The sequence below is a fragment of the Mus musculus genome, chromosome 4, assembly GCF_000001635.26.
Source record: "Mus musculus strain C57BL/6J chromosome 4, GRCm38.p6 C57BL/6J".
Lineage (NCBI taxonomy): Eukaryota > Metazoa > Chordata > Mammalia > Rodentia > Muridae > Mus > Mus musculus.
The window spans coordinates 42,585,054-42,610,795 of NC_000070.6; the positions used below are offsets into that span (position 1 = coordinate 42,585,054).

Genomic DNA, 25,742 nt, shown 5'->3' on the forward strand with positions numbered 1-25,742 from the left:
GACAGTAAAAACTTCCTTGGCAAGGAAGCCCTTTTTACATCCCACCAGGGACATCTTCCCAGAGCACGCAGGAAGGCTGCTGGAATTCCACCTGCAGAAGCATCTGATTCACCTCCGCTGGGGGCTGCCCCAGAGGATCCAGCGCTCCATGAATATGCTGCTCTCCTCAACAGACCCGCAGTCCCTGCCCTGTGGCAGCAGTAGCTTACCCAATGTGAGCATCTCACAGCCCGGGAAACCAGAGGCCAATGGGCCTGGTGACATGTTCTCACTCACAGCGGGCAAAAGGGACAATCCCCATGCCACACTTGTTTGCCAAGACAAGGGAAATGTTGAAAAGCCATGTTGATTCCAAATGTGAACAGATCCGGGAGGGCAAGGTCCCGGCCCAAGTCTGGAAATCTTGGGAATGCAAAATTCCTGGAAGCTTAGCAACAGTGGCTCCCTTCCCTTGGATTCCACAAGGCCAATGCAGGAAGTTACAGGCAGAAAGTAAAAGTGACCCTGACTTACTTCACAAAGTTGTTCCCTGGAAACCAAAGACCCTCAGCCAGGAGACACAAACCTTATCTGGTACTCTCTTTGAACACTGTAAGAAGCCCCAATCCCTGCCTAAGGAAACCATTAAGAAACTGGAGACAACTTTACATCATAAGTATCTGGCCTTCCTGTCAGGCCTGCCTGCCCTTTACTGTGTAGCTCTCTCTAGGCCTGCATCCCCAGCAGTCACTAGCCAACCTAGACTCAGAGAGAAGATGCCCAAAGCTGTCAAAAGCCCATCAAATGCTCTGACTCAAATAACCCCACTTGAGCCCTGCGCTCAGGATGACAGTGGGGTGTCTGCGGACACTGCAGAAGAGTTCCAGCCTGGAGCAGAGGCGGACAGAAGGACAGAGAAGGTGCCTGCAGAGAGTCAGCCTCCCCCATGCAGACCCTACCCAATAAACACACATATCTTGGCCAAACTGAATTTCCACCTGAAAAAAAAGATCCTAGCAATGCAGTTTGGGATTTCTGAAAAGGAAAAGAGAGAATACAAGGAGCTGGGTACAGCCGACCTAGAGAGCGAATCCATCCAGGAATTTCTCAGAAGTCTACACATGTCAGAGAGCACACTGCTTCAGGAACAGCCTGTCGCATGCCCATCTCTGCCAGCCCCAAATGCAAAAGGGGTCCACCCTAAAAAACAGCCAGCTTCTGCAGTACAGGATGTGTGTCAGGCGCAAAGGCCTCCTCCTTCCAAAGCAGTGCCCCATAGTTCTGCCCAGCAGAGCTCCAAGGCCTCGCAATCCCAAAGGGATAAGACCCAAGTCTGTGTTGACATGGAAGCTGGAGGGAAAAGGTTCAACCTAGAGAAATCCAAAGTCGTGGGGGACCTTGGAGAAGGGGACGCAGGTCTTGGGTTTTCCCTGGTCAGTCAAAAGACACGCCAGGATGGAGAGCAGGAGAAGAGGCTCCTGCACAGACCACTCCAGGGCTCCTCACAACAGGGTCACACCTTTCATCTTGAGGATGCCTGTCCACACAGTCCCCGGGAGTCCCCTGAGCTCCAGTTCCCAGACCCACCTCCAGAAGTCTTCATGGAGACAGACTCTGAGCAGGACATGGAAGACAGTCAAAGCGAGGAATCCATTGTCCCAGATCGTCCTCTGAGAAGTCAGTGATGGCCTCCTTATTAACTGCTCCCCATATTGTAGACAGTAAGCTCCGGCCTCGCTCCCGGCAGCTTGGCTCTGTCTCAATATTAGGCAACTCCCGCCATTGCCCTCGGCACTGTCCTAGGTTGGCTTATGCCACTCACCACAGAAACCTACCCTAGCTCCCAGGGTTTACTTCAGAAATGCTCTTCTGGTATTGGAGACCGCCCTGCATGGTGACAGTTTCTAGGCTCCCCAACCTCTGTATCCCTTTAAGAGCACAGCATTGTCATTTTCTTTGATGAACAGGTAGGGACTGCACTACCCAAAATGTATTTTCTATCTCCGAATGAGTTGTCTGTCGTCTTTGTCTCTGCTGTACATTATTAAGAGAAGGTATGAAGGAAATAAAAATGCCCTCATCCTGGGAAGGAGACTTGAACTTACTTCAGACAAGTCAGTTTTCCTTACCCCAACCTAGAATGTGAATTAAACACTTGACCAGAAAGGAAGTCTCTCGTGTATTATACAATAAAGATAAAGATCAGGCTTGAGTTCCTTCACCAAACTCTGCCTGGCTCATATTTTGGGGCCAAAGGTAAAGCGATAAGGGAAAAATTGTGATGTTCTCAATTTAATTATGAAAGTCAAGGGCTGGAATGAAAAAGAAGTAAAAGAAATTAGTGACGGCAGAGAACCATCAAAAAAGATTCTTCACGGTTTGGGACCTTTCCATCCCTTCACAGTGAGTCCTTGGATGTTACTTCCTTGAGTTCTCAAGGTACCTGCAAGAAAAAGGATATGTCTAAGCCCTCCACAGATGCTCAGCCCTCAGGGGTACTCTCGGGCCTTTTCTTACCCAAAACACCATGTAAGTCAGCCTTTCCCTCTTCCCCGACCTCTCTGAATGGCAAGACTCCCTGTGAGCGTGAAGGAGCACAGATTACTGTCCCGTTCCTGTCGCTGGCTGAGTGTGAAGCACTGGAACGCCACCTCCTAAAGAAACAACTCAGCAAGCTTCAGTGGGGCCTGCCAGCTCTCCTCCTCCAAAACCAGCGCCGAATGCTGTGTGAAGCACCCAGTGAGGCTAAGACAGTAAAAACTTCCTTGGCAAGGAAGCCCTTTTTACATCCCACCAGGGACATCTTCCCAGAGCACGCAGGAAGGCTGCTGGAATTCCACCTGCAGAAGCATCTGATTCACCTCCGCTGGGGGCTGCCCCAGAGGATCCAGCGCTCCATGAATATGCTGCTCTCCTCAACAGACCCGCAGTCCCTGCCCTGTGGCAGCAGTAGCTTACCCAATGTGAGCATCTCACAGCCCGGGAAACCAGAGGCCAATGGGCCTGGTGACATGTTCTCACTCACAGCAGGCAAAAGGGACAATCCCCATGCCACACTTGTTTGCCAAGACAAGGGAAATGTTGAAAAGCCATGTTGATTCCAAATGTGAACAGATCCGGGAGGGCAAGGTCCCGGCCCAAGTCTGGAAATCTTGGGAATGCAAAATTCCTGGAAGCTTAGCAACAGTGGCTCCCTTCCCTTGGATTCCACAAGGCCAATGCAGGAAGTTACAGGCAGAAAGTAAAAGTGACCCTGACTTACTTCACAAAGTTGTTCCCTGGAAACCAAAGACCCTCAGCCAGGAGACACAAACCTTATCTGGTACTCTCTTTGAACACTGTAAGAAGCCCCAATCCCTGCCTAAGGAAACCATTAAGAAACTGGAGACAACTTTACATCATAAGTATCTGGCCTTCCTGTCAGGCCTGCCTGCCCTTTACTGTGTAGCTCTCTCTAGGCCTGCATCCCCAGCAGTCACTAGCCAACCTAGACTCAGAGAGAAGATGCCCAAAGCTGTCAAAAGCCCATCAAATGCTCTGACTCAAATAACCCCACTTGAGCCCTGCGCTCAGGATGACAGTGGGGTGTCTGCGGACACTGCAGAAGAGTTCCAGCCTGGAGCAGAGGCGGACAGAAGGACAGAGAAGGTGCCTGCAGAGAGTCAGCCTCCCCCATGCAGACCCTACCCAATAAACACACATATCTTGGCCAAACTGAATTTCCACCTGAAAAAAAAGATCCTAGCAATGCAGTTTGGGATTTCTGAAAAGGAAAAGAGAGAATACAAGGAGCTGGGTACAGCCGACCTAGAGAGCGAATCCATCCAGGAATTTCTCAGAAGTCTACACATGTCAGAGAGCACACTGCTTCAGGAACAGCCTGTCGCATGCCCATCTCTGCCAGCCCCAAATGCAAAAGGGGTCCACCCTAAAAAACAGCCAGCTTCTGCAGTACAGGATGTGTGTCAGGCGCAAAGGCCTCCTCCTTCCAAAGCAGTGCCCCATAGTTCTGCCCAGCAGAGCTCCAAGGCCTCGCAATCCCAAAGGGATAAGACCCAAGTCTGTGTTGACATGGAAGCTGGAGGGAAAAGGTTCAACCTAGAGAAATCCAAAGTCGTGGGGGACCTTGGAGAAGGGGACGCAGGTCTTGGGTTTTCCCTGGTCAGTCAAAAGACACGCCAGGATGGAGAGCAGGAGAAGAGGCTCCTGCACAGACCACTCCAGGGCTCCTCACAACAGGGTCACACCTTTCATCTTGAGGATGCCTGTCCACACAGTCCCCGGGAGTCCCCTGAGCTCCAGTTCCCAGACCCACCTCCAGAAGTCTTCATGGAGACAGACTCTGAGCAGGACATGGAAGACAGTCAAAGCGAGGAATCCATTGTCCCAGAACCTGAAATTCTTTTTTCAATATATTAACCCCAAGATGAAGAGCAAAGCACACACGGAGCCATCCACGGTCTCTTAAACAGTAAAGAAAATGTTGATAGGGGTCTGCCTCATGCCAAGAGCCCCACCAAGAAAACTAAGCCAGAGGACTCCAGAGGGCCCAAGGCCCAGTTTTCGTCCTCTGAGAAGTCAGTGATGGCCTCCTTATTAACTTCTCCCCATATTGTAGACAGTAAGCTCCGGCCTCGCTCCCGGCAGCTTGGCTCTGTCTCAATATTAGGCAACTCCCGCCATTGCCCTCGGCACTGTCCTAGGTTGGCTTATGCCACTCACCACAGAAACCTACCCTAGCTCCCAGGGTTTACTTCAGAAATGCTCTTCTGGTATTGGAGACCGCCCTGCATGGTGACAGTTTCTAGGCTCCCCAACCTCTGTATCCCTTTAAGAGCACAGCATTGTCATTTTCTTTGATGAACAGGTAGGGACTGCACTACCCAAAATGTATTTTCTATCTCCGAATGAGTTGTCTGTCGTCTTTGTCTCTGCTGTACATTATTAAGAGAAGGTATGAAGGAAATAAAAATGCCCTCATCCTGGGAAGGAGACTTGAACTTACTTCAGACAAGTCAGTTTTCCTTACCCCAACCTAGAATGTGAATTAAACACTTGACCAGAAAGGAAGTCTCTCGTGTATTATACAATAAAGATAAAGATCAGGCTTGAGTTCCTTCACCAAACTCTGCCTGGCTCATATTTTGGGGCCAAAGGTAAAGCGATAAGGGAAAAATTGTGATGTTCTCAATTTAATTATGAAAGTCAAGGGCTGGAATGAAAAAGAAGTAAAAGAAATTAGTGACGGCAGAGAACCATCAAAAAAGATTCTTCACGGTTTGGGACCTTTCCCTACATCCTGTCACCACCAGGATTACTGAGTCCTATTTATGCATGAACATTCTGAATGGTTAGCACCAATCAATCTAGAAGAAACTAGGTGCCCAGTGTAGTAGTGTGGGCCTTTAATTCCAGCACTTGCAAGGCAGACACAGGCTGATGGGTGAGTTTGAGGCCCACCTGGCCTACCTAATGAGTTCAAGGCCAGCCAGGGCTGCACAGTAAGGTCCTGTCTCAACAACAAAGGTTCACAGAGACTATCTTCCTCCTTCCCCAAAACACTGCCTTTGCCCATGATCCTACCTTCTCATCTATACCATCATGAGGCCAAATGTACTCAGCTCTGATGGTGACTATTTCCCAACTGTCACATGCACCGGCTGAGGCCGAAAAGTACGACAACTTGTCCCAGGAATGGATTCCTCCTGGCTGGCATCTAACGGCTCCCTGGATTTTTTTAACTTCAGAGATTCCTTGGGACGATGGCTGCCAGTGCATCATAATGTCATTAGTGACATAGTCCAGCCATCGCTTCGATTTAGGATCATCAAAGCCATAGAGTACGGAGCCCTGACACAGGACGAAGTACTCGGATGAGGGTGAGGTCTCTGGAAGCATGGCTTTGAGAAAGACCTTGTACTCAACAAATATGTGAACTGTGGGCCGGATGCTTGTCTCTTATGTCAGAGACTATGCTAAACACAAGACATGGGCTTTGCCATGACAGATCTTCTGAACTTGGTTTAGTCCTTCTTATATATCCAGATTGCCTACTCAATCCCATTATTCACCTCCAACTCTGCAGAGATGAACTGAGTCCCCCACCCCAATGCTCACCTGTAACAACTGCTCCAGTCAGTGTTTCTTACAGAGTCCAATGGCTTCCCCATCTCTCCAGTAGTTTGGCCATAGACAATAGTGCCATCCTTGACTTTTTCACCTGAGAGTTCACATCCAACTCACCAGCCAATCCTGTTATCTCTACAATCAGGGATGCACGCAGACTTGAGCCTATTTGCACGCCCTCTGCTGCTCATCACTGCAGTAGCACACACAGAGATGAGCATAACGCAACCCAGAGCACACAAACATAAGCCTGAAAAAGCTACTAATACAATTTCAGTCTGGAGGCCACTGGCTCGGTATTTCCCTAACCAGCATTTTAGGAGGCTTGTGGACATAAATACAGTCTACATAAAAGGACTCCAGTAACCAGAAGTATCGAAGATTCACAGGTCTTATATAAGCTTAGTTTTTACCTTTAATGTAGAATTTAGTATCCTGGTCCAGAAGATCCTTTAGGGTTTTTTCCTCTGGTGGGTCTATATAGATTATCTTTACACATACGTTTAGAAAAGAGTAGGAATGATTATAGTATATTCACCTGATACACAGCTTCATCTCATACATACACACTGTGGCAAAAATGATTAGAGCAAGCAGATAAAGGCCAGGTCTCAGGGCTGGGGAGATGGTTTCAGGGTTTAGTGGTTGAAAGTACCAGCTTGCCCTTCCAGAGGACTTGGGTGCAGTTCCCACAACCCACATGTTGCCTCACAGCCACCTGTAACTTCGGTTTCAGAGAATCCGGTGCCCTTTTCTGGCCTCCAGGGACATCAGCGTGCACATGGTATGCAACCATCCACGCCGACAAAACACACACATGTACTAAATAATCTTCAAAAAAAATTTGAGAGAAAAAAAAAAAAGAAAACAAAGATCAGGTTTTAACCAGATAAAGCAGGATCTTCTAACGGATGTGTTCTGTTTCTGAATGGTACCAAACACAAGCAACAGAAATGCCAAGAGTTTTATTGGTGATTCTGTATTTAAGCTTTAAATGCCATGCACACCACGCAGAGTACGGCACTTACTGATTTCCTTGCAGAGCCTAATCTTTTTTTTTTTTTTTGGTTTGTTTTTTCGAGACAGGGTCTCTCTGTGTAGCCCTGGCTGTCCTGGAACTCACTCTGTAGACCAGGCTGGCCTCGAACTCAGAAATCCGCCTGCCTCTGCCTCCCAAGTGCTGGGATTAAAGGCGTGTGCCACCACACCCGGCAGCCTAATCTTCTATTCAGACTTTTGTGTAATGTCTGGATGAAGCTCAGACACATAGCATGTGAAGCCTGCAGATGTATATGCATATCTAGATACTAGATAAGGAATATAAAATATAGTATAATAACCTAAAATAGTAAGTGTGTATTTAGCCAGAGCTAGAAAATGATGATTTTAAACAAATAAACATTCTTTTGAGACTCAGTAAAGAAAGCAAATATCTTTATTGGCTTAGCAACTAAAGTGGAGACATATTAATTTTCAGAACATCTTTCATTTTTATCTTACCAATAAGTTTAAATTAACAGTGTCAAAGATTTACCAAAATCATATGAACCAAATAGCACTTAGGGCTGATTTTTTTTTAACTTAAAAAAAGTTTCTATGTATATGTGTTTGCTTACATATATGTATATGTACCATATGAGTATCTGGTTCCCACATTGGGCATCAGAGCCCCTGGAGCTGGAGTCAGTCAGTTGTAAGCTGCTGTGTAGGTGCTGGGAACAGAACCCAGGTCCTCTAGAAGTACAGCCAGTGCCCTTAACCACTGAGCCATCTCTCCAGGCCCCATTTAGGGCTGATTTAATTGTTTTAACTTACACAGACACTCACTGATCTATAACACCATTAGTACAGTGCAAACATAAAAATGTAAGGATAAATGTAGGCATGCATACAGAACACGTGTGTACACAGCCATTCATAAAAGCCCATAGGCTGGATTGCTTTCATTATACACAGCATTTTGTCCATTTTTCATCTCTCTCTCTCTCTCTCTCTCTCTCTCTCTCTCTCTCTCTCTCTCTCAATGGGGTTTTATTGATAGCTCTGGCTGCCCTGGAACTCACTGGGTAGAATAGGCTGGCCTCAAACTCAGAGTTTCTCCTGGGTCTGCCTCCCCAGTACTGGGATTAAAATCATTAAACTACCACACTCAGTGGTTAGATCTGCATTTCTTTCTTTCTTTTTTTTTTTTTTTAACAGAGACAGGGTTTCTCTGTGTAGCCCTGGCTGTCCTGGAACTCACTTGGTAGACCAGGCTGGCCTCAAACTAAGAAATCCGCCTGCCTCTGACTCCCAAGTGCTGGGATTAAAGTCATGCACCATCACACCCGTCTTAGATCTGCATTTCTAAATGCAATGAGACTCGGTAGAAATTTACTCAAAGACACTGAGTTTATCCAAACATCACTTAGAAAGTCTTGTATAAAAACCCAGTGGAAATCAACAGGTCAACAAGTGGGAGTGTTTTACAGTTTATAAGTGGGTATTGCCCCTGACTTGAGCTTATAAGCAGGTAATGCCCTTTCAAAGGGAAATGTCTTTTGCTGTGAATTTTTCTTTTTGTTTTAATATTTATTTTGTTTTATGTGCGTTGGTGTGAGGGTGTCAGATCTCCTGGAACAGGAGTTATACACAGTTGTGAGCTGCCATGTAGGTGCTGGGGACTGAGTCGGGGAACTCTGGAAGAGCAGCCAGTGCTCTTAACCACTGAGTCATCTCTCTAGCTCCATTACTGTCAATTTTTAAATGGCTAACCAAAACAGGAGGTGCCCATACTTTAGAGATCTGTCTAGGCAGATGTAAACTGTGTGACAGTTTAGTGTGACTCCTATTCTAATCAGATCCAGCTCTTCAAGAAGAGTACTTTCCCATCCACCCAACGGGACCTGCCTGGGTGATCTGCAGGTCCTCCCTGTCCTATCACTCCAGAGTCAGAGGGAGATCACACAGATGTGAGAACCTAGTAGGTCAGGTGCACAAAGCAAACAAAGAAATTGTTTTCCCCCAAAACAATTTCTCCCGCCCCGAGTATCAGCCATGGGCTTGTACCTCACAAAGGCCCACTAACCAACGCTCTCCTGTCTCCCCGTTTCTGGGATTGATGACCCCTAGAATCCAAGATGTGGTCATCCACGGTGCAAGAGAGGAACGGGGGAAACAGGGAAAAACACTTAGATGAAAGAAAACACCAAGGTGAAGACAGGCTGTGTAGATAAACCCGGTAACAAGAGGTATAGGCTACCAAATCCTGGTTCTGATGCCAGAAAAAAACAAAAACAAAAAACAAACAAACAAAAAGCCAGGAAGGTCCTCATCTGATGTCAGAAAGATTCCAGAAAGGTACTTGAGGGTCATCACTTCTCCCCCTGGAGCCTCAGGTTTACAACTTAGATTTCCTGCAACCTACCTGGGGTGATTCTCACAAAAAGGTATCTCTCAGCCTCCTCACCATCAGACAGTCTACTACATCATCTCAGTCAAGCATTCCTGCCTTACAGTGAGTACCAGAAACAACAGCAGAAAACAACACCTACCCCCTTCTTCCCCCCCCAAACATATACATACATACATACATACATACACATATACACACATACATACCCACACACATACACCCACATACACACATAGACACACACATAGACACAGATACACACACAGATACACACATATACATACATATATACACACACACATATACATACATATATACACACACATATACAAACATACACACATACACACATACTGACACATACACACACACACACACACACACACTCCTTCTTTCAATGGTTGGTAGCTTTATATTCACAAGAAGTTACCTTCCAGTAGGAACACAATCATGTCCCACCTTACTCCTCAAAGACAAGACTGGGTAAGGCAGGCAGAAATTCAGCTAGGTCACCTAGACAGTGTGCTGTAATCTCAGCAACAGAACAGTGATTCCAGGCAAGGCTATCCAGGGAGTGAGTGAAAATGGAGACATAGAAGGACTGGGACTTAAGGTGCTTTTACCTTAAGAAACTGAAGGACTGGGGTACAGTGTAGCAGTAGAGAGTTTGCCTGTGACAGGCCTTGCATGTGGTCCCTAGAAGTGGGGTGGGGGTATAAGCCTGAATCTAGAGGAGAAGCTAATACACAGAAAAAACATTGAAACATAGTAGCCCCTGTGGTAGCAAAAACAACAGAAGACTCTGTCACCCTGGAAGTGAAAAGAGGATGATTTTTCAAGAAGAAAGTGATGAATGGCATGTCTGCCGTGTGAGGTGCAGACATCTGATTTAGCTGCAGAAAGATTATTCACAGCCTGGAGAAGAACAGCCTTGGGTGAGTGAACCACACAGACATGATGGGAAAGTATCAAGAGAAAAAAAGTGGAGCCAGGTATGGAGGGTTATGCCTAAAAAGTCCAATATTTGGGGGCTGAGAAAGGAAGACGGTGAGAGAGAGAGAGAGAGAGAGAGAGAGAGAGAGAGAGAGAGAGAGAGAGAGAGAGAAGGAGAGAGAGAGAGAGAGTAGGAAGTGACAGGAAGGGAAGAGAGAGACAAAAGAGAAAGAACAGGCTTTGCTCCCACAAATAGAACACAAAATTAATGGGAGCCCCTCGTGTGCCATCAGTTAGTGTGTTGTCAATGACTGGGGGCTGGGAGGGGGAGGAATCTAGGAAGGGACAATGGCTTCCCAGGAGAGTCAAGCTAAGGAAAGAATGAAGGCAGAGAAGGGCTCTCTAAGTTAGCGTAGAAGTTTCTATTAGGCACAAACATCTGGTAGCAGCATAAGAGCCCAGGTAAGTTGAAGTTGCTGTTGGTGCCTCTGAAGCAGGTGTTCATGGAACATAGGAGCCGCAAGAACGAATCCAGTACTGAGTGCCCAGAGCCTCAGAGCACCCGAGCGCTCAGCAGAGGATCAGGGAGCAGTGCTGTCTGAGGAGAGACCCAGGGAGTAGGGGAGTGAGGCCTCCCTAGGTTCTCATTCATCCTTCAGGGTCATAGACCATACTCTAAGGGAGAGACTTTTTGTTTTGGGGTCCACAAAATATTCTCATTGATGCTTAGTGGCCACCAAAGAGCCCTCAGAATGTGCTGCTGCTGCAACTGCTGCTTCACCCTTCCAACATGACACAGAGAGGCCAAGAACTCTAATGCTAGGCTTAGTGATGATATGGTGTCAGGGGTAAGAGGACGCTCTTGATCTTAAGAAAATCTATCTTCAGAAGCCAACTCATCAAACCAATAAGAAGCAGACACAAGGCTTACTAACTCCAGCAGAACACATTTGTTTGGTATGACATGTCCACAGCAGAAAGCCCACATGGTAAAAACATGGGCATGTCCCCACTTTGAGTGGTAGATGACCCTGCACATAAAGGAAGGAAGCCCGGGCCTTAGTTGGTCCAGAGGGCAGAGAGCACAAGACCATGCCTGCTGAGCCAACATTCTCCCAGGTGTTTTCCTGAAGCATCTTCAAAATGGAAAGGAGGTCTTGTGACAGGCACATCCTCTGCCTGGTGGGAGCTGGGCAGAGAGCCACAGCTGGAGGAGTCCGGGGCCAGGGAGTAATAAAGGGAATTGACTCAAATGTCATGGTGGCCCAAGGTAGGAAGGTGGGTTACTGTGCACACATCCTGGTTTAGGGTGGAGCAGGTCCTTCCGAAAGCTCCCCACAGGCTCCTGCCTGTCACAATCCATCATGGGCTCATGCTGCTGACCCACCTCCCACAGCAAAGGGCTGGGGAGATGAACTGCAACAGAGACTTTCGGGATCCTGAGTTCTCAGCAGAGAAGTGAGCTAGAAGACAGAGGCCGAGACTATGATTCAGCAGGATGCCGATGGAGGATGGAGCCTCCCCAACCCTTCCCACAATCCCAGCACAGCCCCATCCATTCCCTTCCCTCAGACTTAAGAGAGGGAAACTCTGAAGAAGCAAAAGCCTCACGAAAGCACAAATTCAAGTGGCGCCTGCCTTTAATCCCAGCACTTGGGAGTCAGAGGCAGGCAGATTTCTGAGTTCAAGGCCAGCCTGGTCTTCAGAGTGAGTTCCAGGACAACCAGGAAACCCTATCTTGAAAAACAAAAACAAAAACAAAAACAAAAAAAAAAAAGAAGAAGAAATAAAAAAGAATTTACAGCCTAGATTTAGTGGTAGATGGCAAGAATATATCAGTGCTTGATTAGAACTGTGAAGGTCACTCTAGCACTTCCTGACATGATAAACGGCACTGACCTTCTAGAACATTCCCTTTTGGCTCTCAAGAAGAACATTTCAAAATAGCCTGGAAGACATGAGGCCCCGCTCCTAGCTCAAGAGTTATTGGCAGTTGATGGCTCCTAGGAAGGGAAGAATAAGTTTTCTTTAAGGGCATGGACCTTGGTAAGTCACTAAATTCCAACGGGTGGCTCCATAATCCTTAGCTCATGGGCTGCACAAATTGCACTCAATGGGATATAAAATAGATTTAAAGGAGACATGAGGTTGGGAGGGGGCAGGGATGGGTACAGATCTTGGGTGGGTTCTTAAACAACGCGTTCTCACGCCCGGCCAGGAAGAACACAACAAACCAGAATCTTCTGCGGCAAAGCTTTATTGGTTACATCTTTATGGGCCAGAGCACAAGCCCCAAGCCCCCAAAACGAAAGCCCCCCTCTTGCTACATCTTTAGGAGCAAGAGTGCAGCGCGCCAGGGCGCAGAGAAAGAATGGCGGAAAGAGCGCGCGGCGCGCAGAGAGAGAGGAGGGCGGAAAACCCCGTCCTTATTTAGGAGAGTTATCTTTTGCCTCGGACGCATCACTCCCTGATTGGCTGCAGCCCATGGCCGAGTTGGCGTCACGGGAAAGGCAGAGTACATGGGGCGGAGAACCACCCTAGGCACATGCGCAGATTATTTGTTTACCACTTAGAACACAGGATGTCAGCGCCATCTTGTGACGGCGAATGTAGGGGCGGCTCCCAACATCTCCCCCTTTCCTTTTAAATAGGAGCAATAGGCCACCCATATTAATGAGAGTGGAGATAGAGGTCAAATCCCCAGTGTGCAGGTAAAGGAGCCATGTACAGGATTAGCTCTTAGGCTCACAGGCTTTTACCCAGAGCAACCCTGACCTGCTCCCGTGTCGTTTTGCCTGGAGAGAAGGACACTTGGACACTCAACCTTCTTGAAAGATGACATGTCTCCCTAGAATAGGCTCATATGCCGCAGAGCCCTTCTACTGCAGTGCTTAGCCGTGCAACTCTCTCGGGCTGCTGAAGCACACTCACTCTATTCCGTGCAATGAGACTAGCCTCGTGGGGGTGCAAGAGCTGAGTGGCCAGCGACCTATTGCCTAAGCATATATAACCATAAATCAGGGGAAGCACCGTGTTCTAGTACTGCAAGTGCCTGGGCAATAACCACCTTGTCTCTCCTAGTTTGGGCCTTAAGCTTACAGACCAACCAAAGAAGCAACACTAATCTACAGCAAAGTGTATCTCCAAATAATATCAATCCCACCCATTCTTTAAAGAAGGGAAATGCTGAGGAGATCCAATTGGGTAATCCTTTGGTCAGGGACAGGTCCAAGCGCGTGGAGTTGACCTGAAGTCTCAATTCCCGAGGGATCTGTTCAAATTCAGCCGTCCAATTCTGTAACATATACTGAAAAAGACTTTTTGACAAATTAGCTGCCCTAGTAAATTTTTCATACTGAATGGAAGTAACACACAATCCTGGAAACTTTTGTTCACATCCCAGCTGAGCTATTTGCCATAATACATCTAGTTGTACCTGGACAAGATCTATGAGTTGATTAACCAGCATGAGGCCACCCTGTATCTTGACATTAGCTGAGACCTGTTTATCTATGACTGTAGTCACTGAGGCTGACAAAGTGTTAATGGTGTCAGTCATCTGGACCTGTCCAGACAGAGCCAAGGCTGTCTGAATCAAGGCCAAACCCAGTTCCCAGTTAATGGTAAAAAAGCAGGGGAATACTTGAGCATTATACATCACCGTCATTAGGAGTGGAAATGTCGACATTATCCCCCAACGCTGCTCTCTATTATTGACGCCCTGGACATCACCAAGACGAGGGACATCAGTATTCCCTTGGTCAGTCTGGATTTTTCGGGTGAGTCTTTCTGGTATCCAAAATGGGTTGTCTTCATTCTGTGGGAAAACACAGATAGCTCCCCTGGATCTTATCAAGATAGGATCCGGGCCATACCATTTATTATCAAGGACATTTTTCCATTTAACCATCTCATTGGGCCTATCTGGCTCTGAACAATGACGTTCAGCCGCAGTATGGCCATGAGCATCAATATTTAAAAAATTGAGTGTAAAGAGTGCCATAGACACAGACACTCTTGGTACTCGGGGTAGAGTCTCGATTCCCCCCTTCTGTTTTAATAGATAGGATTTGAGGGTGCGATGCGCACGCTCAACAATACCCTGTCCTTGAGGGTTGTATGGAAGTCCAGTCAGGTGGGTCACGTCCATCTGACGGCAGAACTGCTGGAATTTTTGAGATGTATAAGCTGGTCCATTATCAGTCTTAAGGAGTTTGGGTTTCCCCCAAGCACTCCATGCTTCAAGGCAATGTTGAATCACATGTGAGGCTTTTTCTCCGGTTAAAGGAGAAGCAAACATGATGCCAGAGCATGTGTCAATGGACACATGGAGATATTGAAGTTTTCTAAAGGAAGAAACATGTGTAACATCCATTTGCCAGACCTGTAGAGGTCGAATACCGCGTGGGTTAATTCCCACATGAGGAACTGGCAAGAACTCACAGCAGCTTTGACATTGAGTAACAATGTCACGGGCTTCTTGTCAGGGAGAAACGACTGCGTAATGTTTCAGCCGTCACATGAAAATTATTATGAAAATTTCTTGCAGCCTCTACCGGGGATGATAGGGCAGCAGCCACCACTTTAGTGGCCTTATCTGCCAAATCGTTTCCCAGAGCCATGGGGCCAGGTAGGCCTGAATGGGCTCTAACATGAGTAATATAAACAGGAGATCTTCTAGATAACAAAACTAATTGTATCTGCTGAAAAATATTGGCAACTCTACTGGAAGGCTTAATCACTCCAGCCACTTCTAAAAGATTTACTGCATTAACCACATAACAGGAATCTGACACAATATTAAGGGGTTCTAAAAAGGTTTTTAAAACTTCTAAAACCACTAAACATTCTACCACTTGAGGTGAATTTTCATTATATTGTTTGGATACCACTTTACCATTAGTCACATAGGCACCTATGCCAGTTTTTGATCCATCAGTATATACCACAATCCCATTTTTAAGTGGGTTTCTTACTGTTATTTGTGGAAACACAACAGATTGATTTTGGGCAAACTGTAAAATTGGATGCTTTGGATAATGGTTATCTATTTTTCCTGAAAAGGAGGTAACTAAAACTGCCCAATCATTAGATGTGGCTGCCAAGGTTTGAACCTGTGCAGCGGTATAAGGTACAATTAAAAGATATGGACTTCGCCCAAAATGGGTGATTGCTGCTTTTAGGCCTTTAAGGGCAAGCTGTGCAATTGCATCAGGATACCAATCTATTATTTTAGCTGGGGATACGTTTGGATGGATCCACAACAATGGCCCATTCTGCCACAAAACTGCGGTTGGCAATTGTGCTGTCTTAAAGACACACAAACTGAAAGGCTGTGAATCCTCAATACGTTGTAATTGTGCATTCTGTAAGGCTTTTTCCACTTTTTGTAAGGCCTGGTTAGCAGCTAGAGTAAGAGCCCTAGGGGAGGAGATATGAGGATCTCCTTCTAAAATACCAAACAAAGGCCTTAACTTAGCGGAAGGAATCTCTAAAAAAGGTCTGAGCCAATTAATATCTCCCAACAGCTTTTGAAAATCATTTAAGGTATGGAGGTGATCTCTTCTTATCTAAACATGTAAATATTGATTTCTCTCAAAGGAGGAAATATGCGTGACATCCATTTGTCAGACCTGTAATGGCCTGACGCCACGAGGGTTTACCCCTACGTGAGTAGATAAAATTTGACAACAATCTAAAGGCATTATTAAGTAATCAGAATCATTTCCAGTAGAACCGATCTCTCTGGCAGCTCTAGGAATACCAGAGGAAGAAAAAACAGCCATGTAGGCTTGGCAAAATTATTAGTTGAGCTATTCTATCCCCTTGTGATATAGAAAAGACAACTTGAGGACAAGAACAGAGAACCTGAAGTTCCCCTTTATAATCCTGATCTACAACTCCAGGGTGGACAATAAGACCTTGTAGGCTGCAAGAGCCTGCCTCTGTCATTCTGGCCACAAAATCTGAGGATGACTCCTGAGGTCCCTGGATGATCTTTATTAAGTTGTGCAGTGGCTTCACCTGCTCGGGAGAGCGCCTTCCAGGCCCTAATAGCCTTTTCATCTGATTCAGAACTACTAAGAACTGGCTCCCTGAGCTCACCTAGTGATGAGTATAGGCTCCTTCTCCTAGAAACCTCCGCTGATTGATCTTTTTTCTTTTCTTTTTCCTTCTCCTTTCTTCTAATCTCTCCCCAGGTATTCTTACCTGACCTAAACTTTTCCTCGGGTTTAAGACCCTTGGAAAGGCCTGTATACTTATTTTGTGTACCATATTTTCTCTTTGTTCCTACTCTCTCTCCCCACTTTACTTCTGATAGATTGTCCTGAATTTCCTCTAGAATTTTTAGCCCTATCTTAATCACTTGATAACATGTGAAAAGGAACAAAAGGGCTCCTAACACTAGAAAAAATTTAAGGCCAAACATACCTTGTAAAGCCATTTCCCACTTTACTTCTGATAGACTGTCTTGACTTTTCTTAGAAAGTTTAAGGCCAGACTTACCTTGTAAAGCTATTTTCCACTTTACTTCTGATAGACTGTCTTAAATCTCGTTAGAAAGTTCAAGGCCAGACTTACCTTGTAAAGCTATACTTACGGGTTACCGCCGTTCCCCAGCTGAGGAGTTCTGAATCCAGACTGGATCCTTCTCAACAGTCTGTTCCACGGGAACCTTTATAACCGTGACCCGCAGTTCTGGTTCCGGAATGAGGGATCTTCCTTGCGCCGGTGATGGTAAACTCTCGTCCCGAGTTTTTCTCGTCCCGGAATTCGGCACCAATTCTTAAACACCGCGTTCTCACGCCCGGCCAGGAAGAACACAACAAACCAGAATCTTCTGCGGCAAAGCTTTATTGGTTACATCTTTATGGGCCAGAGCACAAGCCCCAAGCCCCCAAAACGAAAGCCCCCCTCTTGCTACATCTTTAGGAGCAAGAGTGCAGCGCGCCAGGGCGCAGAGAGAGAATGGCGGAAAGAGCGCGCGGCGCGCAGAGAGAGAGGAGGGCGGAAAACCCCGTCCTTATTTAGGAGAGTTATCTTTTGCCTCGGACGCATCACTCCCTGATTGGCTGCAGCCCATGGCCGAGTTGGCGTCACGGGAAAGGCAGAGTACATGGGGCGGAGAACCACCCTAGGCACATGCGCAGATTATTTGTTTACCACTTAGAACACAGGATGTCAGCGCCATCTTGTGACGGCGAATGTAGGGGCGGCTCCCAACAGTGGGTCTTGGAGGAGTTATGAGAATCAATGGGTGTGGCTACAATAAATACACTGCTACTCAGTAACTGCTGTGCTCTGGTCCCTACTGTGCCAACCCCCTAGGGCCTAATCTCCAACTGGACAGACAAAGAACAAAAATGGTCCCTTTGTCCACCACAAGGAGAAGAAAGAAATGAAGACAACGTTGAGGCATGTGTAAACAAGAGTTCTTACCGCACACAGATGCCGGGACACAGGACAGAACTGTGCCTAGTAGGACTGGGCATGCAGAACACTGTCTCTTCTCATACCCAGAGACTGAAGTCTGGGCCCTGCGCACATGGTTGGGAAAAGAGCATGGGGAGAAAGGAAGCCGGGGAAAGAATCGGGAAAGATCTTGTTTCCAGAGGGTGGGCGCTGCCAACTGCTGCCCTTCTTGCCTTCTCCCTCTCCACACATCTCTCAGCCCCTGCCCAGGCAAGGAGCATGGGGGATTTCCAGAGTGTAGCACTTCCAAGGTCAGGCCTGCTTCAGAGGCCAGAGGGCCGGGGGCCTGGGCAGGCAGCCTGACCCGTGGGAATCCAGACAGCGGGAAGGGAAGCCATTATTTGCGGTAAATCGCTCTGGCAGCTGGGGTGTGTCAGGGGGGACGGGGGTGGGGTGTCAAAAGGAGAGGCTGAAGCAGACTCACATGGAAACAGAGACCCAATCACACAGGTTCATATGACAAAGTCAACCACACCACTCAAAACTGAACCAGACCGTGAAAAATCTTGTCTAGAAAATGCACCTCCATAGACAATACCCCAAATCTGACATGTTGGAGCAGACACAGGCAAGACAGTCATGCAGACAAAAAGACAGGCTTACATACAAAACTATATAGCCAGTCACATGGATCTAAATGCTGTCCAACCCCATCCTTTAAGCACCTCTCCCCCAGTAAGCCTCTAGCTTTCTTCTGATCCCTCCTTCCTTTCTGCTGAGACCAGGTCTCACTATGTAGCCCTAGCTGACTCGGAACTAACTCTGTAGGCAGGTCAACCTCTAACTCAAAGAGATCTACCTGCCTCTACCTCCAGAGAACTGGAATTAATGGCATTCCACCATGCTGACCCTTCTCCCTCCTTTAAATCTGGTTTGTAACTTCTATCCTATTGCCTGTCGTTAATGGGATAGCCTTGGATTCATGTGTATATCCTGATCTCAACAACTTGGTCAGGTCTTAAATATCCACAAAAGGAGGGTCTTGCCCAGTGGCAGAGCACTAGCCTCACATATGAAGGCTTTTGATTTGCTCTTGAGTTCTATAGGGAAAAATTCAGAACACCAGTGACCCCAATACTTGAGAATGTTCAGAAGTTAATTATGGCAAAGATAGGTGCATGCCAGAAACTGTTCTCAGGGACAGACTCTCTTTTAAGATCTACCAAAGTCAGGTGTGAGTTCACGACCCTCTTTAGAACCCCACCTACCACACATCACATGAAAAGCCTCAGTTTACCCAGGGTCCCATGCCTGCAGACTACTGACCCCCTACAGTCTGACATAGCAGGTAAAAGGGAACAACAAACTAGGCAGACATGCCTGATCCAAGTCACCCTTAGGGAACCATCAAAGTCCCAGGTGCCCCAGAAGGGGGCCCTGGCACAGGCATGGTTCCTTTTATAGCTCTATGGCAAGCTTTAATGTTAGCTGCAATCCCACTGCAAGCCCAGCCTTACAGCCATACTCCTAATCAAACTCCAGCCTCATTCCCAGAAAGAGAAGGGTGGTGTGGTAAATGCCAACAAGGTGCTTGAATGGCCAAATGAGCACAGAAGGCTTTGGTGTTCCTTCTCCCTTGGACCTGGATGGCCACCTGCCCTGCTTGGATAGCTCTGGAGAGACTTACAGCCTCACACAGGGAACCTAGAAAGCAGCCCAGCAGACTCTCCCCATATCAGAGCAGAATTGCACATAACCATATATCCCTCCCTGAATTGTCTTAGAAGTTCAGAACCAACCTCCAACATACAATGTAAACTCCTTGGCCGATCCTAACCTCAAACCCAAATTCAGTGCCCGACTCCATTCTGTCTTCAAAAGACCAATCCAACATATGCCAGCCTTTAACAGCAAGAATCACAACCCAGTTCAAAACCCCACACTAACATCAGCAGGATCCTTCCCTGTGCTGGCCATAACCCTATTCTAATCTGATCTCAGATCAACACCATTCTGGGCATCCATCTAATTCCAAACCCAACCTGAACAGTTGCACACTGGGTAACATACACCTCTATGCTGGGCGTACGACTTTCACAGCTTCAGGGACTCAGTGGCTCTCGCTGGCACAGCCACCATCGGCTTTTGTCCATGAGGTACCTTATTCCTGGGATGGCTCACTCAGTGCTCGGCCGGGAACCCAGGAGCACCAAAACACCCAGGCCTTTTGACCCTGGTGGAATATGCAGACCCATGGGTCCTGGCATACCCCAAAGCCTCTTCCAGGATTAGCTCAACCTTTGAGCTGAAATTCCCACCATACCCTCCCCTTGGCTCTTGTCTGCCAAACTCAGAGGGAGCATCTGCTGCCCTGGAGGCCCCGAGGAGACAGGAGCAGGCGGGCACAGAGCTGAAGCGAATGTGGCTATTCCAATACGGGGATTTCCAGACTCTTGCAACACCTAAGACGTCTACCCCAGAATGGCCCCAGGTACCCGCCCCAGACAGGTAGTGGACCTGCTGGAAGTGAGGCTGAGAGAGGTAGCAATGCACACGGCTCCTCTCTCACTCGCTCTAGGGACTTGGTCTGTCTCGTTGTTAGCGTTAGCATCAGTCACGCTCTCTGCCCCACTCCTTACACCCAGGTACGAGCGTAGAAACCCTCTGCTTCTGAGCCTCCATGGGCCTGTCAAACAGTAACCAGGTTTCCTGAGGAGTCAAGACTTTCACATTAAGGACTGGAATACTTAAGCAGACACTCGAATCTCAGCCTGACACCCATTGGTCTCTGTGCCCTTTCTGCACTGTTTACATGCAGTCTGGCTCAGGGACCCAAAGCGGTTCTAGGATGTAAACCCCTAGACCTCCGTGTTTGTGTTAGGGTTCAGGTGGGATAGTGGGCTAGGATGAGGCCAGCAGCTAAAGGCAGAAGACCAGGTGGGCGTGGGTCTCTGGAGTCCTGAGAACAGTAACAATTCCTTCCTCATCTAACTTCCTGCCAGCCTTGCTTCTTCCCAGGCTACCTCAGTGTCTCTAGTCACAGACCAGGTAGGGGCAGGTCCCATTAATCTCCTTTGTTTTCAAGACAGATGTTTCCTTCCCTAGCTTTTTCCCACCAAGGTTTCCAGCCCCATCAAACCTTCAGTTACCCACAGAGCCTTCATTTGAACTCTAAGCTCAGAAGCAAGCAGGAAGACCACTTGACCCCGAAACCCCAGGATGCAACATCTCTTTGAGGCTGTTCTATCTCTACAGGCTCACGTCCGACAGGAGAGGTTCCTGGTCTGTGCTAGGAAGAGTTTTCAGGATCCAGGAATGTGGGCAGTGATGGGACCTGAGGGGAAGCCACAGATAAAGACAAGGCAGGATCTTAGGTGAGAGAGAAGCGCCTAGATATTTTAGAAGTCAAATCCACACGGCCCCTTTTCACTCTTCATCCCCCTCCCCCACCTTTCTTTCCTGTGCTAGGCTGGAAAGTAACCTTCCTCCAGAGAGGCAACTGGGACATCATTTCCTCTGGTCACCTTGGTTCCTTCCCACGAGATTTTTGCCCATCTGGAGTGTGGGATGGGAACAGAAGCAGCCCAGGTGGCTCTTTCAGCATCACCCGTCAAATGCTTGGAATTACCTGGACAACCTGGGTAAAAATACAGATTACTTGGCTCTGTTCTGAGAGTCTATTTAAGTTGATCTGGGATAATGGCAGATGCGTTTATTTTTAACAAGCTTTCCAGGGGATTCTTAGTGCAGCCTGTTTGGGAAAGAGTCGAATTCAGGATGGCTGTCATCTACATACCTAGCTCTAAGCCCTGCTATCTTCCTTTTTTAGAAAACTCAGAGACAAGTTACTGCTTTAGGGTTCTCTAGGGGAGCCAAGCAGATAGAACAGATACATATTCAAAAGGATATTTATTAGACTGGCTTATACAGTAGCACCCGGGCTACTCAACAATGATGGTCTTTACACTGGAGAAGCTAAGAGCCTGGCAGCTGCTGTCCACAAGGCTGAATACCTTAGCATGTCAGTCTGGCACTGATGGCCTAGCGGAGTCCCTGAAAGCCACTGGTCTTAAGGTTGGAAGCCAGAAGAATCAGGGTTCTGACATCAACAAGGAAAGGCAGTGGCAGCAACAGAGTAAGTAGATAAACTCACCAGAAAGACTCAAGGCAAGCAGGCACAATGTAAAAGTATGTTGTCCCTCTGACCTTCTTATAGCTGAACAGTTACTGGAAGGAACTACCCACTTCAAGTGGGTAGTCCTGTGTCTATGATGTGCCTACCCACTTCAAGTGGGTAGTCCTGGCTCTGTGATGTCTACCCACTGTAGCCAGGAAAATCCCAGGGCTGGAGAAATGGCTTGATGAGTGAAAACATTTATCTTGAAAGCCTGATAGCCTGAGGTCAAGCCCAGAACCCATGAGAAAAAGGCAGGTGCAGTTGCATGCATCTGTAGACCTGGCATTCCCATAGTAAAAACGGAGGTAAAGACAGAAACCTTTGCCTCAGTGAGATGGAAGGCAAGAACTGTCACCCCAGAGTTGTCCTCCGACCTTCATAATTGAGAGCTATGGCACATGCAAGCTCAGATGCATGCATACTCTCTCTGTATCTCTCTCTCTCTCTCTCTCTCTCTCTCTCTCTCTCTCTCTCTCTCTCTCTCTCTCACACACACACACACACACACACACACAGAGAGAGAGAGAGAGACTAGTTAATTTTAAAAGAAAACAAAAACCTTCCTAGGTATTCTCAGAGGCTGACCTTATTCTAGATACCCCTCACAGGTGTGACCAGAGGTTTATCTCCTAATTCCAGACCCACTCAGGTTGACAACTAAAATCAACCACCAGAGAGGAGACTGAGAGCTCTCCTAGAGGACCGGGGTTTACTTCCCTGCCCCCGCTCGGGGTGACTTACGGCTGCCTAGAACTGACTCCAGCTCCAGAACACCCACGTGACACAGATCCATACACACAAAAAATAAAACACAGCTCCAATGTGGCTTACACACCTTTAGTCCTAGCACTCAGGAAGCAAAGACGGATCTCTGAGTTTGAAGCCAGCCTGCTTGATCTACATAATGAGTAACAGACCAGGCCAACCTACATGAGACTCTGTTTCAAAAGGAAGAGAAAGAGAGAAGGAAGGAAGGAAGGAAGGAAGGAAGGAAGGAAGGAAGGAAGGAAGAAAGGACGGAAGGGAGGGAGGGAGGGAGGGAGGGAGGGAGGGAGAGAGAGAGAAAGAGAGAAAGAAAGAGAGAGAGAGAGAGAGAGAGAGAGAGAGAGAGAGAGAGAGAAAGAAAGAAAGAAAGAAAGAAAGAAAGAAAGAAAGAAAGAAAGAAAAAGAAGGAAGGAAGGAAGGAAGGATAACAACCAGAGCTACTCACTACCTTCTGTGTCACCTCCACAGAGGAAACAAATAGATGGGAATTTAAATTTTTCTAGTGCCAAGATCTAGGTTTAAAAAAAAAAAAAGAAAAAAGAAAAAATCTAAGACATCTGTCTTGTTTTATTTGAGACAATGTCTCACTGGCTGTCATAATAACTCAATTTGTAGACCAGGCCGGCCTCAAACTCACAGAGATCCAATTGCCTCTGCCACCCGAGCACTGGGATTAAAGGTATATGTCCTCTGATTCAGGACATATTATCTCTTATTTTTCCCCAGCCATTTTCCAGGAAAACCACCTTCTTGCTAGCAAGGATGCTCCATGCCCTGCATAGTGTCTCAGTCTGCTAGAAACCTCAGTTCCAGGGGCGTGGCTATTCTCTCAGCCCTTGTGACCAGTTCTTCTTCCCTGTGAACCATCCCAACAGTACCCGTTTCCCCCACAAAAGGAGCCCCAAATACCACCCTGTACAGCAAAGACAACACACTTAGAAAAATCTCTTTGGGAAAGTCACAAGTAGATGATGGCATTGTCCTCAACAAGGGCTGTCAGCCAGGCATAGTGGCATACTCCTTTAAACTCAGCCCTCAGGAGGCAGAGGATGGTCACATCTAAGCTTGAAGCTAACAGTGTTATCAGCCTCTGAGAAGCATAAGAATTGATGTCCAAAGATCCCACACTAAATGGTCTGAGTTTCCAGTAGTCATCAAGAAGCTACAAATACTCAAAATATAGCTCACTCAACAGAAAAATAACAAACAAACACTGAGAGGAGAAACATTACTGAGAAAGCCCAGACATCCAGCACATTACCAGAATTTATGTTATTGTTACTTAACAACCTTCAGGTGTCTGAAGGGAACTCTGGGCAGAAAAGCCAAGGAAATCTGGGAACTGTAAATCCTTGAGAAGAGGAGGTTTAGAAAGCAGTGTATGGAACTGCGGAGGACAGGCAGAAGCAACACCTCACAGCCTTGATGCACTATTTAGGAGGCAGAGGCAGGACCATCCGAGTTCAAGGTCAGTCTGCACTACAGAAAGAGGCTGAGCCCAAATTCTGCAAGGAGATGCCAGGTAAGACAAGCACCCAGGTGTGAGGATGGGACTCAGGTCTGTCTCAGCTGTCAGGACAGACTGTAAGGTTCTTAAGAGGACAAAAGAAGAGGAGCAAACAAAAAAAAAATCAGTACACGGAAGGAAATGATACAGATGAAAGCAGAAATAAATAAAGAATCAAAAGATAATAAAAATAAAAATCATTAGAAGGCAGAGGTTGATGGATCTTGTGAATATATATATATATATATATATATATATATATATATATATATATATGATAAAGGGTCACTGAATGTCACCCTGGATGCCCTGGACTAGGCTGGCTTTGAATATTATTGATATATTGATATACTGATATATATATATATATATATATATATATATATATATATATATATATATATATCTCAAATGTCAAGGGAGACAGCTTAGTGGTTAAAAGCACTGGCTTCTCTTCCAGAGGATCCAGCCTTCAATTATCGAAACCTACAACCATCTGTAACTCCAGTTCTGAGGGATCAGATGCCCCCAAGTGCACTGTACACACGTGCACAGAAGATATATATATATATATATATATATATATATATATATATATATATATGTATACATGTAGGAAAGAACATCCACACTTTTTTAATTTAAAAGATCAAGTCATTGAAGTCAAAAGTGAAAGTAGGGACATCAGTATAATTTGACATAAATAAAAAAGATCCAATAAACCGGGTGTGGTGGTGCTTGCTTTTAATCCCAGACTGGGGAGGCAGGGGGAGGTGGATCTCTGAGTTCAAAGCCAGCCTGCTCTACAGAGCAAGTTCTAGGATAGCCAGGGCTACACAGAGAAACCCTGTCTCAAAACAAAAAACAAACAACAAAGCAAAAAACAAACAAACAAAAAGAGTGTGCTATGTATGACTCTGTTCCAACCTAGGTGAAATGGATAAATTCCAAAATCACAAAATCTACCAAAATCAGCTAGAGAAGAAACGCACCTCCGAGTGGATTCACACCACGTGAGAACACGGAATAAGGAGTAACAATTGCCAAATACCCAAACTAAGAAAATACCAGGTCCAATGGCTTCAGTGTGAATTCTCTTCAACATCACAACAGTTTTAACATCCATTGTTCTCAAAGTTTCCAAAAGTCTGAAGAGCTGGCATTCCCTAACACAGTGTCTGAGGTCAGCGTTACCTGATCCTGAGGCTGGAAAACGAGCCTACAGGAAAACAGCAGACCAACCCCCATCCCTTATACATGAAAACACAAAAGTCCTCCACAAAATATTTTTAAAAAAACAAACTCAGCAGCACAGTGAAGTATTATATACTACGACCAAGTGGGGTCTGCTCTCAGGTTAAAACAAGGCCACATTAACATGAAGGGGAAACCCATACGATCTTACCACATCATATAAAAAAAAATGAATCCAGTGCCCTTTCAGGAGG

At 46.6% G+C, this 25,742-nt stretch overlaps 2 pseudogenes across 3 annotated transcripts in view; one reads left to right on the top strand and one right to left on the bottom strand.

Moving 5' to 3' along the window:
• The window catches only part of Ccl19-ps2 (chemokine (C-C motif) ligand 19, pseudogene 2), an 82,982-nt pseudogene that overhangs the window by 16,967 nt on the left and 40,273 nt on the right, over nt 1-25,742 (bottom strand). The window lies entirely within an intron of this gene.
• On the top strand, nt 1,650-5,197 carry Gm52989 (predicted gene, 52989; annotated as a pseudogene). The gene has a single exon (NR_168953.1). The product of NR_168953.1 is annotated as a predicted gene, 52989 (transcript).